The sequence below is a fragment of the Nerophis lumbriciformis genome, linkage group LG02 (genome assembly GCF_033978685.3).
Source record: "Nerophis lumbriciformis linkage group LG02, RoL_Nlum_v2.1, whole genome shotgun sequence".
Lineage (NCBI taxonomy): Eukaryota > Metazoa > Chordata > Actinopteri > Syngnathiformes > Syngnathidae > Nerophis > Nerophis lumbriciformis.
The window spans coordinates 73,407,501-73,426,159 of NC_084549.2; the positions used below are offsets into that span (position 1 = coordinate 73,407,501).

At 32.5% G+C, this 18,659-nt stretch overlaps 1 protein-coding gene across 3 annotated transcripts in view; it reads right to left on the reverse strand.

The window, feature by feature from the left end:
• Positions 1 to 14,343, reverse strand: part of col17a1b (collagen, type XVII, alpha 1b) — a 106,797-nt gene extending 92,454 nt beyond the window's left edge. Inside the window, exon 1 of one of the 3 annotated variants that reach the window (XM_061968357.1) lies at positions 14,223 to 14,343. The gene's annotated coding sequence lies outside the window, so the exon portion shown is untranslated. The remainder of the gene's footprint in view (positions 1 to 14,222) is intronic. The other 2 variants (XM_061968367.1, XM_061968348.1) reach the window with 2 other exon arrangements.
• Between the last annotated feature and the right edge of the window lie 4,316 nt (positions 14,344 to 18,659).

The following is an 18,659-nucleotide window of genomic DNA, read 5'->3' on the forward strand; positions in this document are numbered from 1 at the left end:
TGGACTCGGACTTGGAGGTGCTGATTCTCATCCCAGTCGCTTCACACTCGGCTGCGAACCGATCCAGTGAGAGCTGAAGATCCTGGCCAGATGAAGCCATCAGGACCACATCATCTGCAAAAAGCAGAGACCTAATCCTGCAGCCACCAAACCAGATCCCCTCAACGCCTTGACTGCGCCTAGAAATTCTGTCCATAAAAGTTATGAACAGAATGGGTGACAAAGGGCAGCCTTGGCGGAGTCCAACCCTCACTGGAAACGTGTCCGACTTACTGCCGGCAATGCGGACCAAGCTCTGACACTGATCATACAGGGAGCGGACTGCCACAATCAGACAGTCCGATACCCCGTACTCTCTGAGCACTCCCCACAGGACTTCCCGAGGGACACGGTCGAATGCCTTCTCCAAGTCCACAAAACACATGTAGACTGGTTGGGCAAACTCCCATGCACCCTCAAGGACCCTGCCGAGAGTATAGAGCTGGTCCACAGTTCCACGACCAGGACGAAAACCACACTGTTCCTCCTGAATCCGAGGTTCGACTATCCGGCGTAGCCTCCTCTCCAGTACACCTGAATAGACCTTACCGGGAAGGCTGAGGAGTGTGATCCCACGATAGTTAGAACACACCCTCCGGTTCCCCTTCTTAAAGAGAGGAACCACCACCCCGGTCTGCCAATCCAGAGGTACCGCCCCCGATGTCCACGCGATGCTGCAGAGTCTTGTCAACCAAGACAGCCCTACAGCATCCAGAGCCTTAAGGAACTCCGGGCGGATCTCATCCACCCCCGGGGCCTTGCCACCGAGGAGCTTTTTAACTACCTCGGCAACCTCAGCCCCAGAAATAGGAGAGCCCACCAAAGACTCCCCAGGCACTGCTTCCTTATAGGAAGACGTGCTGGTAGGATTGAGGAGGTCTTCGAAGTATTCTCTCCACCGATCCACAACATCCGCAGTCGAGGTCAGCAGAACACCATCCTCACCATACACGGTGTTGACACTGCACTGCTTCCCCTTCCTGAGGCGGCGGATGGTGGTCCAGAATTGCTTCGAAGCCGTCCGGAAGTCGTTTTCCATGGCCTCACCGAGCTCCTCCCATGTCCGAGTTTTTGCCTCTGCGACCGCTGAAGCCGCACACCGCTTGGCCTGTCGGTACCTGTCCGCTGCCTCAGGAGTCCTATGAGCCAAAAGAACCCGATAGGACTCCTTCTTCAGCTTGTCACGTTGTGTAAATGGTCAATAAAAAGAGAATACAACAAATCCTTTTCAACTTATATTCAATTGAATAGACTGCAAAGACAAGATATTTCATGTTATTTTTGCAAATATTAGCTCATTTGGAATTTGATGCCTGTGACATGTTTCAAAAAAGCTGGCACAAGTGGCAAAAAAGACTGATATAGTTGAGGAATTGCTCATCAAAGACTTATTTGGAACATCCCACAGGTGAACAGGCTAATTGGGAACAGGTGGGTGCCATGATTGGGTATAAAAGCAGCTTCCATGAAAGGCTCAGTCGTTCACAAACAAGGACGGGGCGAGGGTCACCACTTTGTCAACAAATGCCTGAGCAAATTGTTGAAGAACAACATTTCTCAAGCAAGGAATTTAGGGATTTCACCATCTACGCTCCGTAATATCATCAAAATGTTCAGAGAATGTGGAGAAATCACTGCACGTAAGCCATGATATTACACACCTTGGATCCCTCAGGCGGTGCTGCATCAAAATGCCACATCGGTGTGTAAAGGATATCACCACATGGGCTCGGGGAACACTTCAGAAAACCACTGTCGGTAACTACAGTTGGTCGCTACATCTGTAAGTGCAAGTTAAAACTCTACTATGCAAAGCCAAAGCCATTTATCAACAACACCCAGAAACGCCGCCGGCTTCGCTGGGCCCGAGCTCATCTAAGATGGACTGATGCAAAGTGGAAAAGTGTTCTGTGGTCTGACGAGTCCACATTTCAAATTGTTTTTGGAAACTGTGGACGTCGTGTCCTCCGGAACAAAGGGGAAGCGAACCATCCAGACTGTGTGATGGTATGGGGGTGTATTAGTGGCCGAGACATGGGTAACTTACACATCTGTGAAGGCACCATTAATGCTGAAAGGTACATACAGCTTTTGGAGCAACATATGTTGCCATCCAAGCAACGTTATCATGGACGCCCCTGCTTATTTCAGCAAGACAATGCCAAGCCGGGTGTTACAACAGCGTGGCTTCATAGTAAACGAGTGCGGGTACTAGACTGGCCTGCCTGTAGTCCAGATCATTGAAAATGTGTGAAGGCTAAAATAAGAGAAGGGAGACTGTTGAACAACTTAAGCTGTACATCAAGCAAGAATGGGAAAGAATTCCACTTCAAAAATGTGTCTCCTCAGTTCCCAAACCTTTACTGAGGGTTGTTAAAAGGAAAGGCCATGTAACACACTGGTAAAAATGCCTTTTTTGCTATGTGTTGCTGCCATTCAATTCTAAGTTGATGATTATTTGCAAATGTAAACATGAAATATCTTGTCTTTGCAGTCTATTCAATTGAATATAAGTTGAAAAGGATTTGTTGTATTCTCTTTTTATTGACCATTTACACAACGTGACAACTTCACTGCTTTTGGCTTCTGTGTAATCTATTCTACGCCAACAAAGGTAATAATTGGGCTATAAGGTAACCTTTTGTAAAAGCCAAAAGTGGAGGTTATAAAAGCATGACCATTATCCCAGAAAAAAAACATTTTATACCAGGGGTGTCCAAACTTTTCCATCAAGTTCAAAGTATGCAAGGGACATTTTGACATACATTTATTTTGTTTAAAAAAATGCCAAAAAGAGACATGTATATATATATATATATATATATATATATATATATATATATATATATATATATATATATATATATATATATATATATATATATATATATATATATATATATATATATATATATATATACATACATATATATATATATATGTATATATATATATATATATATACATATATATATATACATATATATATTTACATATATATTTACATACATACATATATATATACCGTATTTTCCGCACTATAAGGCGCACCTAAAAACCACTAATTTTCTCAAAAGCTGACAGTGCGCCTTATAACCCGGTGCGCTTTATATATGGATTAATATTAAGATTCATTTTCATAAAGTTTCGGTCTCGCAACTACGGTAAACAGCCGCCATCATTTTTCCCCGTAGAAGAGGAAGTGCTTCTTCTTCTACGCAAGCAACCGCCAAGGTAAGCACCCGCCCCCATAGAACAGGAAGCGCTTCTTCTTCTACTGTAAGCAACCACCCGCCCCCGTAGAAGAAGAAGAAGCGCGCGGATATTACGTTTCATTTCCTTTGTGTGTTTACATCTGTAAAGACCACAAAATGGCTCCTACTAAGCGACAGGTTTCCGGTTCATGAAAAGACGCAATCCCTCCATCCGCACACGGACTACTATTTCACAGCAACTGCCTAAAGACTTTCAAGAAAAGCTGGCTACTTTCCGTGCATATTGTAAAAACAAGATAGCTGAAAAAAAGATCCGGCCAGAGAACATTATCAACATGGACGAGGTTCCACTGACTTTTGATATTCCTGTGAACCGCACTGTGGATACAACGGGAGCACGTACGGTGAATATTCACACCACACAGGGAATGAGAAGTCATCCTTCACTGTGGTTCTAGCTTGCCATGCTAATGGCCAGAAACTTCCACCCATGGTGATATTCAAAAGGAAGACCTTGCCAAAAGAGACCTTTCCAGCCGGCGTCATCATAAAAGCTAACTCGAAGGGATGGATGGATGAAGAAAAGATGAGCGAGTGGTTAAGGGAAGTTTACGCGAAGAGGCCGGGTGGCTTTTTTTCACGCAGCTCCGTCCATGTTGATATACGACTCCATGCGCGCCCACATCACGCTGGTTTTTAATATATTATTAAAGTTTGACTGACCTATCTGACTGTTTTTTTGACATTCCTTTAGCGCAGTTAGATGCGGCTTATAACACGGGGCGGCTTATAGGTGGACAAAGTTTTGAAATATGCCGTTCATTGAAGGCACGGCTTATAACCCAGGGCGCCTTATGGTGCGGAAAATACGGTATGTATATATATATATATATATTTACATATATATATATATATATATATATATATATATATATATATATATATATATATATATATATATATATATATATATATATATATATATATATATATATATATTTACATATATACATATATATGTATATATATATATATATATATATATATTTACATATATATTTACATATATACATATATATATATATATATATATATATATATATATATGACAAAGTATATTAATATTAGTTTTTACAGGAGTGTCCAAAGTGTGGCCCGCATATTGTCAGAATAAAACAACAACAGTAAAAATGGAAGACAAAAGAGCAAAAAAACATAATATAATGAGGAAAGGTTGAATTGTTTATACACAAACAAAAGCAACAGAAGCCCATCCGTCATTACCACACCCTAAGAATATTTGCCATTAAAGACTTCCCTATTTCTATTATTTCCCCACATGCTGACCACACACTTTTTTTTTTTTTTTGCAAACCCACATCCTAAATTCCATTAGATTCTGCATATATATATATATATATATATATATATATATATATATATATATATATATATTTATACACAACATATTTTCTGGATTACATTTTGAACCCTGTGGCTCATAAAAGGGCGTGGCTAATTCATAGATTTTTCTTTGCTCTATCAAGCTAGCGTCGCTAGTGTTGGCTAATATGCTAACTGTGTTAGTATTATTAACTTACAACGGCATTCTTTTCGTCTCGTTTCAGTTGCGTCATTTCCCCGTGGAGTTATTGAGTCTGTTTAGCTGTTTGGAGAGCTAGTGGGTCCACGACCGTGGCTTCTGTTTTGTTTGATCAGCCGTTTTACTGCCGTGTGACAGGCACCGTTTGGAAACAATTAATTACCATGAATCAATTTAAGTGGACCCCGACTCAAACAAGTTGATAAACTAATTGGGGTGTTACCATTTAGTGGTCAGTTGTACACAATATGTACTGTACTGTGCAATCTACTCATACAAGTTTCAATCAATCAATCAAAAATAAATATATGTAAATAAACATTCATATATGGAAAAAATATTTATTTCTTCAAAAATTTGGTGGGTGCGGCTTGAACTCCGATGCCCTTGATAGCCCGGAAAATACGGTAATATTTGTATTTATTGGAATCAAAATGTCTCATTACGTCTTTTTGCCCTTTTTTTCTTACTTTTGTAATCTTGGAATATTTGACATTAAAGACTTCCCTATTTCTATTATTTCCCCATATGCTGACCACACACTTTTTATTTATTTTTATTTTTTTTGCAAACCCACATCCTAAATTCCATTGGATTCTGCATATATATATATATATATATATATATATATATATATATATATATATATATATATATATATATATATATATATATATATATATATATATATATATATATATGTATATATATATGTATATATATATATATTATATATATATATATATACACATATATATATATATATATATATATATATATATATATATATATATATATATATATGTATGGCAATGGCTTCTGACGATGGCTTCTGTTTTGTTTGATCAGCCGTTTTACTGCCGTGTGACAACCAACCGTTGGGAAACAATGAATATATGTAAATAAACATTCATATATGGAAAAAATATTACTTTCTTCTAAAATTTGGTGGGTGCGGCTTGAATTCCGATGCCCTCGATAGCCCGGAAAATACGGTAATATTTGTATTTATTGGAATCAAAATGTCTCATTACGTCTTTTTGCCCATTTTTCTTACTTTTGTTTTTGTTCCTGACAATATTCCAACAGAAGCCCATCCTTCCAAACCACACCCTAGGAATGTTTGGCATTAAAAACTTCCCTATTTCTATTATTTCCCCATATGCTGACCACACACCTTTTTTTTTTTTTTTTTTTTTTTGAAAACCCACATCCTAAATTCCATTGGATTCTGCATATATATATATATATATATATATATATATATATATATATATATATATATATATATATATATATATATATATATATATATATATATATATATATATTTATGGTGATGGCTTCTGACGATGGTTTCTGTTTTGTTTGATCAGCCGTTTTACTGCCGTGTGACAACCAACCATTGGGAAACAATGAATATATGTAAATAAACATTCATATATGGAAAAAATATTACTTTCTTCTAAAATTTGGTGGGTGTGGCTTGAATTCTGATGCTCTTGATAGCCCGGAAAATATGGTAATATTTGTATTTATTGGAATCAAAATGTCTCATTACGTCTTTTTGCCCTTTTTTTCTTACTTTTGTAATTTTGGAATATTTGACATTAAAGACTTCCCTATTTCTATTATTTCCCCATATGCTGACCACACACTTTTTTTTTCTTTTTTTTTTTGCAAACCCACATCCTAAATTCCATTGGATTCTGCATATATATATATATATATATATATATATATATATATATATATATATATATATATATATATATATATGGCGATGGCTTCTGACGATGGCTTCTGTTTTGTTTGATCAGCCGTTTTACTGCCGTGTGACAACCAACCGTTGGGAAACAATGAATATATGTAAATAAACATTCATATATGGAAAAAATATTACTTTCTTCTCAAATTTGGTGGGTCCGGCTTGAATTCCGATGCCCTTGATAGCCCGGAAAATACGGTAATATTTGTATTTATTGGAATCAAAATGTCTCATTACGTCTCTTTGCCCTTTTTTCTTACTTTTGTTTTTGTTCCTGACAATATTCCAACAGAAACCCATCCTTCCAAACCACACCCTAGGAATATTTGGCATTAAAGACTTCCCTATTTCTATTATTTCCCCATATGCTGACCACACACTTTTTTTTTTTTTTTTTTTTTTTGCAAACCCACATCCTAAATTCCATTGGATTCTGCATATATATATATATATATATATATATATATATATATATATATATATATATATATATATATATATATATATATATATATATATGGCGATGGCTTCTGTTTTGTTTGATCAGCCGTTTTACTGCCGTGTGACAACCAACCGTTGGGAAACAATGAATATATGTAAATAAACATTCATATATGGAAAAAATATTACTTTCTTCTAAAATTTGGTGGGTGCGGCTTGAATTCCGATGCCCTTGATAGCCCGGAAAATACGGTAATATTTGTATTTATTGGAATCAAAATGTCTCATTACGTCTTTTTGCCCTTTTTTCTTACTTTTCTTTTTGTTCCTGACAATATTCCAACAGAAGCCCATCCTTCCAAACCACACCCTAGGAATATTTGGCATTAAAGACTTCCCTATTTCTATTATTTCCCCACATGCTGACCACACACTTTTTTTTTTTCTTTTTTTTTTGCAAACCCACATCCTAAATTCCATTGGATTCTGCATATACACACATATATATATATATATATATATATATATATATATATATATATATATATATATATATATGGCGATGGCTTCTGACGATGGCTTCTGTTTTGTTTGATCAGCCGTTTTACTGCCGTGTGACAACCAACCGTTGGGAAACAATGAATATATGTAAATAAACATTCATATATGGAAAAAATATTACTTTCTTCTAAAATTTGGTGGGTGCGGCTTGAATTCCGATGCCCTTGATAGCCCGGAAAATACGGTAATATTTGTATTTATTGGAATCAAAATGTCTCATTACGTCTTTTTGCCCTTTTTTTCTTACTTTTGTAAACTTGGAATATTTGACATTAAAGACTTCCCTATTTCTATTATTTCCCCATATGCTGACCACACACTTTTTTTTTTTTTTTTTTTTGCAAACCCACATCCTAAATTCCATTGGATTCTGCATATACACACATATATATATATATATATATATATATATATATATATATATATATATATATATATATATATATATATATATATATATATATATATATATATATATATATATATGGCGATGGCTTCTGACGATGGCTTCTGTTTTGTTTTATCAGCCGTTTTACTGCCGTGTGACAACCAACCATTGGGAAACAATGAATATATGTAAATAAACATTCATATATGGAAAAAATATTACTTTCTTCTAAAATTTGGTGGGTGCGGCTTGAATTCCGATGCTCTTGATAGCCCGGAAAATATGGTAATATTTGTATTTATTGGAATCAAAATGTCTCATTACGTCTTTTTGCCCTTTTTTTCTTACTTTTGTAATTTTGGAATATTTGACATTAAAGACTTCCCTATTTCTATTATTTCCCCACATGCTGACCACACACTTTTTTTTCTTTTTTTTTTTTGCAAACCCACATCCTAAATTCCATTGGATTCTGCATATATATATATATATATATATATATATATATATATATATATATATATATATATATATATATATATATATATATATATGGCGATGGCTTCTGACGATGGCTTCTGTTTTGTTTGATCAGCCGTTTTACTGCCGTGTGACAACCAACCGTTGGGAATCAATGAATATATGTAAATAAACATTCATATATGGAAAAAATATTACTTTCTTCTAAAATTTGGTGGGTGCGGCTTGAATTCCGATGCCCTTGATAGCCCGGAAAATATGGTAATATTTGTATTTATTGGAATCAAAATGTCTCATTACGTCTTTTTGCCCTTTTTTCTTACTTTTGTTTTTGTTCCTGACAATATTCCAACAGAAGCCCATCCTTCCAAACCACACCCTAGGAATGTTTGGCATTAAAAACTTCCCTATTTCTATTATTTCCCCATATGCTGACCACACACCTTTTTTTTTTTTTTTTTTTTGCAAACCCACATCCTAAATTCCATTGGATTCTGCATATATATATATATATATATATATATATATATATATATGGCGATGGCTTCTGTTTTGTTTGATCAGCCGTTTTACTGCCGTGTGACAACCAACCGTTGGGAAACAATGAATATATGTAAATAAACATTCATATATGGAAAAAATATTACTTTCTTCTAAAATTTGGTGGGTGCGGCTTGAATTCCGATGCCCTTGATAGCCCGGAAAATACGGTAATATTTGTATTTATTGGAATCAAAATGTCTCATTACGTCTTTTTGCCCTTTTTTTCTTACTTTTGTAATTTTGGAATATTTGACATTAAAGACTTCCCTATTTCTATTATTTCCCCATATGCTGACCACACACTTTTTTTTTTTTTTTTTTTTTGCAAACCCACATCCTAAATTCCATTGGATTCTGCATATATATATATATATATATATATATATATATATATATATATATATATATATGTCTTAATAAGGTTATCCAAAAAATAGTGCTCGATACCGTAGTAGAGCGCAATATATGTATGTGTGGGAAAAAAATCACAAGACTATTTCATCTCTACAGGCCTGTTTCATGAGGGGGGGTTCCCTCAATCATCAGGAGATTTCCCCCTCATGAAACAGGCCTGTAGAGATGAAATAGTCTTGTGATTTTTTTCCCACACATACATATATATATATATATATATATATATATATATATATATATATATATATATATATATATATATATATATATGGCGATGGCTTCTGACGATGGCTTCTGACGATGGCTTCTGTTTTGTTTGATCAGCCGTTTTACTGCCGTGTGACAACCAACCGTTGGGAAACAATGAATATATGTAAATAAACATTCATATATGGAAAAAATATTACTTTCTTCTAAAATTTGGTGGGTGCGGCTTGAATTCCGATGCTCTTGATAGCCCGGAAAATACGGTAATATTTGTATTTATTGGAATCAAAATGTCTCATTACGTCTTTTTGCCCTTTTTTTCTTACTTTTGTTTTTGTTCCTGACAATATTCCAACAGAAGCCCATCCTTCCAAACCACACCCTAGGAATATTTGGCATTAAAGACTTCCCTATTTCTATTATTTCCCCATATGCTGACCACACACTTTTTTTTTTTCTTTTTTTTTGCAAACCCACATCCTAAATTCCATTGAATTCTGCATATATATATATATATATATATATATATATATATATATATATATATATATATATATATATATATATATATATGTATGGCGATGGCTTCTGACGATGGCTTCTGTTTTGTTTGATCAGCCGTTTTACTGCCGTGTGACAACCAACCGTTGGGAAACAATGAATATATGTAAATAAACATTCATATACGGAAAAAATATTACTTTCTTCTAAAATTTGGTGGGTGCGGCTTGAATTCCGATGCCCTTGATAGCCCGGAAAATACGGTAATATTTGTATTTATTGGAATCAAAATGTCTCATTACGTCTTTTTGCCCTTTTTTCTTACTTTTGTTTTTGTTCCTGACAATATTCCAACAGAAGCCCATCCTTCCAAACCACACCCTAGGAATATTTGGCATTAAAAACTTCCCTATTTCTATTATTTCCCCATATGCTGACCACACACTTTTTTTTTTTCTTTTTTTTTGCAAACCCACATCCTAAATTCCATTGAATTCTGCATATATATATATATATATATATATATATATATATATATATATATATATATATATATATGTATGGCGATGGCTTCTGACGATGGCTTCTGTTTTGTTTGATCAGCCGTTTTACTGCCGTGTGACAACCAACCATTGGGAAACAATGAATATATGTAAATAAACATTCATATATGGAAAAAATATTACTTTCTTCTAAAATTTGGTGGGTCCGGCTTGAATTCCGATGCCCTTGATAGCCCGGAAAATATGGTAATATTTGTATTTATTGGAATCAAAATGTCTCATTACGTCTCTTTGCCCTTTTTTCTTACTTTTGTTTTTGTTCCTGACAATATTCCAACAGAAGCCCATCCTTCCAAACCACACCCTAGGAATATTTGGCATTAAAAACTTCCCTATTTCTATTATTTCCCCATATGCTGACCACACACTTTTTTTTTTTCTTTTTTTTTGCAAACCCACATCCTAAATTCCATTGGATTCTGCATATATATATATATATATATATATATATATATATATATATATATATATATATATATATATATATATATATATATATATATATATATATATATATATATATATATATATATATATATATATTTATGGTGATGGCTTCTGACGATGGCTTCTGTTTTGTTTGATCAGCCGTTTTACTGCCGTGTGACAAGCAACCGTTGGGAAACAATGAATATATGTAAATAAACATTCATATATGGAAAAAATATTTATTTCTTCCAAAATTTGGTGGGTGCGGCTTGAATTCCGATGCCCTTGATAGCCCGGAAAATATGGTAATATTTGTATTTATTGTAATCAAAATGTCTCATTACGTCTTTTTGCCCTTTTTTTCTTACTTTTGTAATCTTGGAATATTTGACATTAAAGACTTCCCTATTTCTATTATTTCCCCATATGCTGACCACACACTTTTTATTTTTTTATTTTTTTTTTGCAAACCCACATCCTAAATTCCATTGGATTCTGCATATATATATATATATATATATATATATATATATATATATATATATATATATATATATATATATATATATATATATATATATATATGGCGATGGCTTCTGTTTTGTTTGATCAGCCGTTTTACTGCCGTGTGACAACCAACCGTTGGGAATCAATGAATATATGTAAATAAACATTCATATATGGAAAAAATATTTATTTCTTCAAAAATTTGGTGGGTGCGGCTTGAATTCCGATGCCCTTGATAGCCCGGAAAATACGGTAATATTTGTATTTATTGGAATCAAAATGTCTCATTACGTCTTTTTGCCCTTTTTTCTTAGTTTCTTTGTTTTTGTTCCTGACAATATTCCAACAGAAGCCCATCCTTCCAAACCACACCCTAGGAATATTTGGCATTAAAAACTTCCCTATTTCTATTATTTCCCCATATGCTGACCACACACTTTTTTTTTCTTTTTTTTTTTTTTTTGCAAACCCACATCCTAAATTCCATTGGATTCTGCATATATATATATATATATATATATATATATATATATATATATATATATATATATATATATATATATATATATGTATGGCGATGGCTTCTGACGATGGCTTCTGTTTTGTTTGATCAGCCGTTTTACTGCCGTGTGACAACCAACCATTGGGAAACAATGAATATATGTAAATAAACATTCATATATGGAAAAAATATTACTTTCTTCTCAAATTTGGTGGGTGCGGCTTGAATTCCGATGCCCTTGGTAGCCCGGAAAATATGGTAATATTTGTATTTATTGGAATCAAAATGTCTCATTACGTCTTTTTGCCCTTTTTTTCTTACTTTTGTAAACTTGGAATATTTGACATTAAAGACTTCCCTATTTCTATTATTTCCCCATATGCTGACCACACACCTTTTTTTTTTTTTTTTTTTGCAAACCCACATCCTAAATTCCATTGGATTCTGCATATATATATATATATATATATATATATATGGCGATGGCTTCTGACGATGGCTTCTGTTTTGTTTTATCAGCCGTTTTACTGCCGTGTGACAACCAACCATTGGGAAACAATGAATATATGTAAATAAACATTCATATATGGAAAAAATATTACTTTCTTCTCAAATTTGGTGGGTGCGGCTTGAATTCCGATGCCCTTGATAGCCCGGAAAATACGGTAATATTTGTATTTATTGGAATCAAAATGTCTCATTACGTCTTTTTGCCCTTTTTTTCTTACTTTTGTAAACTTGGAATATTTGACATTAAAGACTTCCCTATTTCTATTATTTCCCCATATGCTGACCACACACTTTTTTTTTTTTTTTTTTTTTTGCAAACCCACATCCTAAATTCCATTACATTCTGCATATATATATATATATATATATATATATATATATATATATATATATATATATATATATATATATATATTTTTTTTTTTTTTTTTTTTTTTTTTGCCCTTTTTTTTTACTTTTGTTTTTGTTCCTGACAATATTCCAACAGAAGCCCATCCTTCCAAACCACACCCTAGGAATATTTGGCATTAAAGACTTCCCTATTTCTATTATTTCCCCATATGCTGACCACACACTTTTTTTTTTTTTTGCAAACCCACATCCTAAATTCCATTGGATTCTGCATATATATATATATGTATATATATATATATATATATGTATATGTATATATATATATATATATATATATATATATATATATATATATATATATATATATATATATATATATGGCGATGGCTTCTGACGATGGCTTCTGTTTTGTTTGATCAGCCGTTTTACTGCCGTGTGACAACCAACCGTTGGGAAACAATGAATATATGTAAATAAACATTCATATATGGAAAAAATATTACTTTCTTCTCAAATTTGGTGGGTGCGGCTTGAATTCCGATGCCCTTCATAGCCCGGAAAATACGGTAATATTTGTATTTATTGGAATCATTATGTCTTTTGGCCCTTTTTTCTTACTGTTGTTTTTTTTCCCTGACAATATTCCACAGCATTATACCGTACGGACACACATTTTCCTGCCACAAATCCCCTGTGAACAGCTTACAAAAGGCACAAAAAGGAGCAGCTTTTTATTGTGTGGGGATAAGAAACAAACAAAAGCAACAGAAGCCCATCCTTCATTACCACACCCTAGGAATATTTGACATTAAAGACTTCCCTATTTCCACATATGCTGACCAGACACTTTTTTTTTTTTTTTGCAAACCCACATCCTAAATTCCATTAGATTCTGCTAAAAAAAAAAAAAAAAAAAAAAAAAAAAAAAAGTCACCACATAGCTCTTATCTAAACCTCAGCTGACATATATAAATACATAAAAGGCTGCTGAGGTCAAGTCCTGGAATATATTTAGCCCAGTCAAAGTATCCACTGATCATGCTCACTAAGTCATTTCAAAAACACGCCACAGAGGAAAAAAGAACATCATTTTGGGGTAATTTGCAGCTCAGCAAGTTATTGTCACAAATGCCCAGTCAGCAGCTTGCAGGAAAGAAAGAAGCAGCAAGATAGAAAAGAAGGTAGAAAGTTCCTTACCTCCAACAGTCAATCAAGTCCCCCTCAGCCTGTGAACCTCCTGAGGGGGGCCGCGTGTGCTCTGGTCTGGACTTCCTCACAGTCCTCTACGCTTTTGCCACAACTTTCTCTCCGAGAAGGGAGGAGGGGGAGGTGGGAGGCGAGACTTTGTGGGCAGAGGTCCCAGCCGCGCCCCTTCAGCTTCTGGCAGGTGGAGCGAGAACAACTGCACGGAAGGCTGGGGCTCTGATGTCCCCCAGTCGGACCAGGCACTTGAACGCGTCAGCCTGCAAACTGAGAACACTGAGGAGGAGGAGAAACTCCTAAGTGTGTGTGTGTGTGTGTGTGTGTGTGTGTGTGTGTGTGTGTGTGTGTGTGTGTGCGTGTGTGTGTGGTGTGTTTATTTACAGTGAAAACTTAAATGTCAATTTTACAGTAACATTCTGGCAACTGAGCTGCCTTTTTTTCTTTTCTTTTTTTTTTTTACCATAAAAACAGCAGTACTGTTTTTCCATTTACAGTAATATACACTACATTTTGAAGTGAAATTATTGCAACTTAGCATTTATATTTTTTTACATTTTAGCTTTTAAAAAATCTACTAATAAAAGGCATAAAAAAATGAGTAATAAAAACAAAACAAACTGGCAGCTCAGGTACCAAAATTGTACTGTTAAATTGCAGTTTTTTTTATTTACAGTAAAAAAACAAATGTATATTTTACAGTAAAATTCTGGCAACTGAGCTGCCTTTTTTTTTTTTTTTTACCATACAAAACAACAGTACTGTTTTTCCATTTACAGTAATATACATTACATTCTGAGGTGAAATTATTGCAACTTAGCATATATATTTTTTTACATTTTAGCTTTTAAAAAAAATATACTAATAAAAGGCATAAAAAATTGTGTAATAAAACAAACAAACTGACAGCTCAGGTGCCAAAATTGTACTGTAAATTATAATTTTTTTTATTTGCAGTAAAAAACAACAACATCAATTTTACAGTAAAATTCTGGCAACTGAGCTGCCTTTTTTTTTTTTTTTTACCACAAAAACAGCAGTACTGTTTTTCCATTTACAGTAATATACATTACATTTTGAGGTGAAATTATTGCAACTTAGTATATATATTTTTTTTTAACATTTTAGCTTTTAGAAAATCTACTAATAAAAGGCATCAAAAATGGTGTAATAAAACAAACAAACTGACAGCTCAGGTGCCGAAATTGTACTGTAAATTTTTTTTAAATTATTTACAGTAAAATAAACAACATCAATTTTACAGTAAAATTCTGGCAACTAAACTGCCTTTTTTATAATAAAAACAAGCAGTACTGTTTTTCCATTTACAGTAATATACACTACATTTTGAGGTGAAATTATTGCAACTTAGCATATATTTTTTTTTACATTTTAGCTTTTTAAAAATCTACTAATAAAAGGCATAAAAAAATGTGTAATAAAAAAAACTGGCAGCTCAGGTGCCAAAATGTTACTGTAAAATTGCAGTTTTTTTTATTTACAGTAAAAAACAAATGTATATTTTACAGTAAAATTCTGGCAACTGAGCTGCCTTTTTTATTTTTTTACCATAAAAACAACGGTACTGTTTTTCCATTTACAGTAATATACACTACATTCTGAGGTGAAATTATTGCAACTTAGCATTTTTTATTTTTTTTTACATTTTGGCTTTTAAAAAATCTACTAATAAAAGGCATAAAAAATTGTGTAATAAAACAAACAAACAGACAGCTCAGGTGCCGAAATTGTACTGTAAATTATTTTTTTTTTATTTACAGTAAAATAAACAACATCAATTTTACAGTAAAATTCTGGCAACTGAGCTGCCTTTTTTACCATGAAAACAGCAGTAGTGTTTTTCCATTTACAGTAATATACACTACATTTTGAGGTGAAATTATTGCAACTTACCATATTTTTTTACATTTTAGCTTTTAAAAAATCTACTAATCAAAGGCATAAAAAAATGAGTAATAAAAACAAAACAAACTGGCAGCTCAGGTGCCAAAATTGTACTGTAAAATTGCAGTTTTTTTTATTTACAGTAAAAAACAAATGTATATTTTACAGTAAAATTCTGGCAACTGAGCTGCCTTTTTTATTTTATTTTTACCATAAAAACAGCAGTACTGTTTTTCCATTTACAGTAATATACACTACATTTTGAGGTGAAATTATTACAAACTGCCATATTTTTTTTATTACATTTTAGCTTTTAAAAAATCTACTAATCAAAGGCATTAAAAAATGAGTAATAAAAACAAAACAACTGGCAGCTCAGGTGCCAAAATTGTACTGTAAAATTGCAGTTTTTTTTATTTACAGTAAAAAACAAATGTATATTTTACAGTAAAATTCTGGCAACTGAGCTGCCTTTTTTATTTTTTTTTTACCATAAAAACAGCAGTACTGTTTTTCCATTTACAGTAATATACATTACATTCTGAGGTGAAATTATTGCAACTTAGTATATATATATTTTTTAACATTTTAGCTTTTAGAAAATCTACTAATAAAAGGCATCAAAAATTGTGTAATAAAACAAACAAACTGACAGCTCAGGTGCCGAAATTGTACTGTAAATTATTATTTTTTTATTTACAGTAAAATAAACAACATCAATTTTACAGTAAAATTCTGGCAACTAAAATGCCTTTTTTTATAATAAAAACAGCAGTACTGTTTTTCCATTTACAGTAATATACACTACATTTTGAGGTGAAATTATTGCAACTTAGCATTTATATTTTTTTTTACATTTTAGCTTTTTAAAAAATCTACTAATCAAAGGCATAAAAAAATGAGTAATAAAAACAAAAAAACTGGCAGCTCAGGTGCCAAAATTGTACTGTAAAATTGCAGTTTTTTTTATTTACAGTAAAAAACAAATGTATATTTTACAGTAAAATTCTGGCAACTGAGCTGCCTTTTTTATTTGTTTTACCATAAAAACAACGGTACTGTTTTTCCATTTACAGTAATATACATTACATTCTGAGGTGAAATTATTGCAACTTAGCATATTTTTTTTTAACATTTTAGCTTTTAAAAAATCTACTAATAAAAGGCATAAAAAACGGTGTAATAAAACAAACAAACTGACAGCTCAGGTGCCGAAATTGTACTGTAAATTATTATTTTTTTATTTACAGTAAAATAAACAACATCAATTTTACAGTAAAATTCTGGCGACTGAACTGCCTTTTTTATAATAAAAACAGCAGTAGTGTTTTTCCATGTACAGTAATATACACTACATTTTGAGGTGAAACTATTGCAACTTAGCATATATATTGTTTTACATTTTAGCTTTTTAAAAATCTACTAATAAAAGGCATAAAAAAATGTGTAATAAAAAAACTGGCAGCTCAGGGGCCAAAATTTTACTGTAAAATTGCAGTTTTTTTTATTTACTGTAAAAAAAACAAATGTACATTTTACAGTTAAATTCTGGCAACTGAGCTGCCTTTTTTTTTTTTTTTACCATAAAAACAGCAGTACTGTTTATCCATTTACAGTAATATACACTACATTTTGAGGTGAAATTATTGCAACTTAGCATATTTTTTTTTACATTTTAGCTTTAAAAAAAAATCTAATCAAAGGCATAAAAAAATGTGTAATAAAACAAACAAACTGGCAGCTCATGTGCCAAAATTGTACTGTAAATTAGAAATTTTTTTATTTACAGTAAAAAAACATCAATTTTACAGTAAAATTCTGGCAACTGAACTGCCTTTTTTTCTACCATAAAAACAGCAGTACTGTTTTTCCATTTACAGTAATATACACTACATTTTGAGGTGAAACTATTGCAACTGAGCATGTTTTTTATTTACATTTTAGCTTTTAAAAAATCTACTAATAAAAGGCATAAAAAAATGTGTAATAAAAAAAACTGGCAGCTCAGGTACCAAAATTTTACTGTAAAATTGCAGTTTTTTTTAATTTACAGTAAAAAAAACAAATGTACATTTTACAGTAAAATTCTAGCAATTGAGCTGCTTTTTTTTTTTACCATAAAAACAGCAGTACTGTTTTTCCATTTACAGTAATATACACTACATTTTGAAGTGAAATTATTGCAACTTAGCATTTTTTTTTTTACATTTTAGCTTTTAAAAAATCTACTAATAAAAGGCATACAAAATGTGTAATAAAAAAACTGGCAGCTCAGGTGCCAAAATTTTACTGTAAAATTGCAGTTTTTTTTATTTACAGTAAAAAAACAAATGTACATTTTACAGTAAAATTCTAGCAATTGAGCTGCCTTTTTTTTTTAACCATAAAAACAGCAGTACAGTTTTTCCATTTACAGTAATATACACTACATTTTGAGGTGAAATTATTGCAACTTAGCATATATATTTTTTTACATTTTAGCTTTCAAAAAATCTACTAATAAAAGGCATAAAAAATGTGTAATTAAAA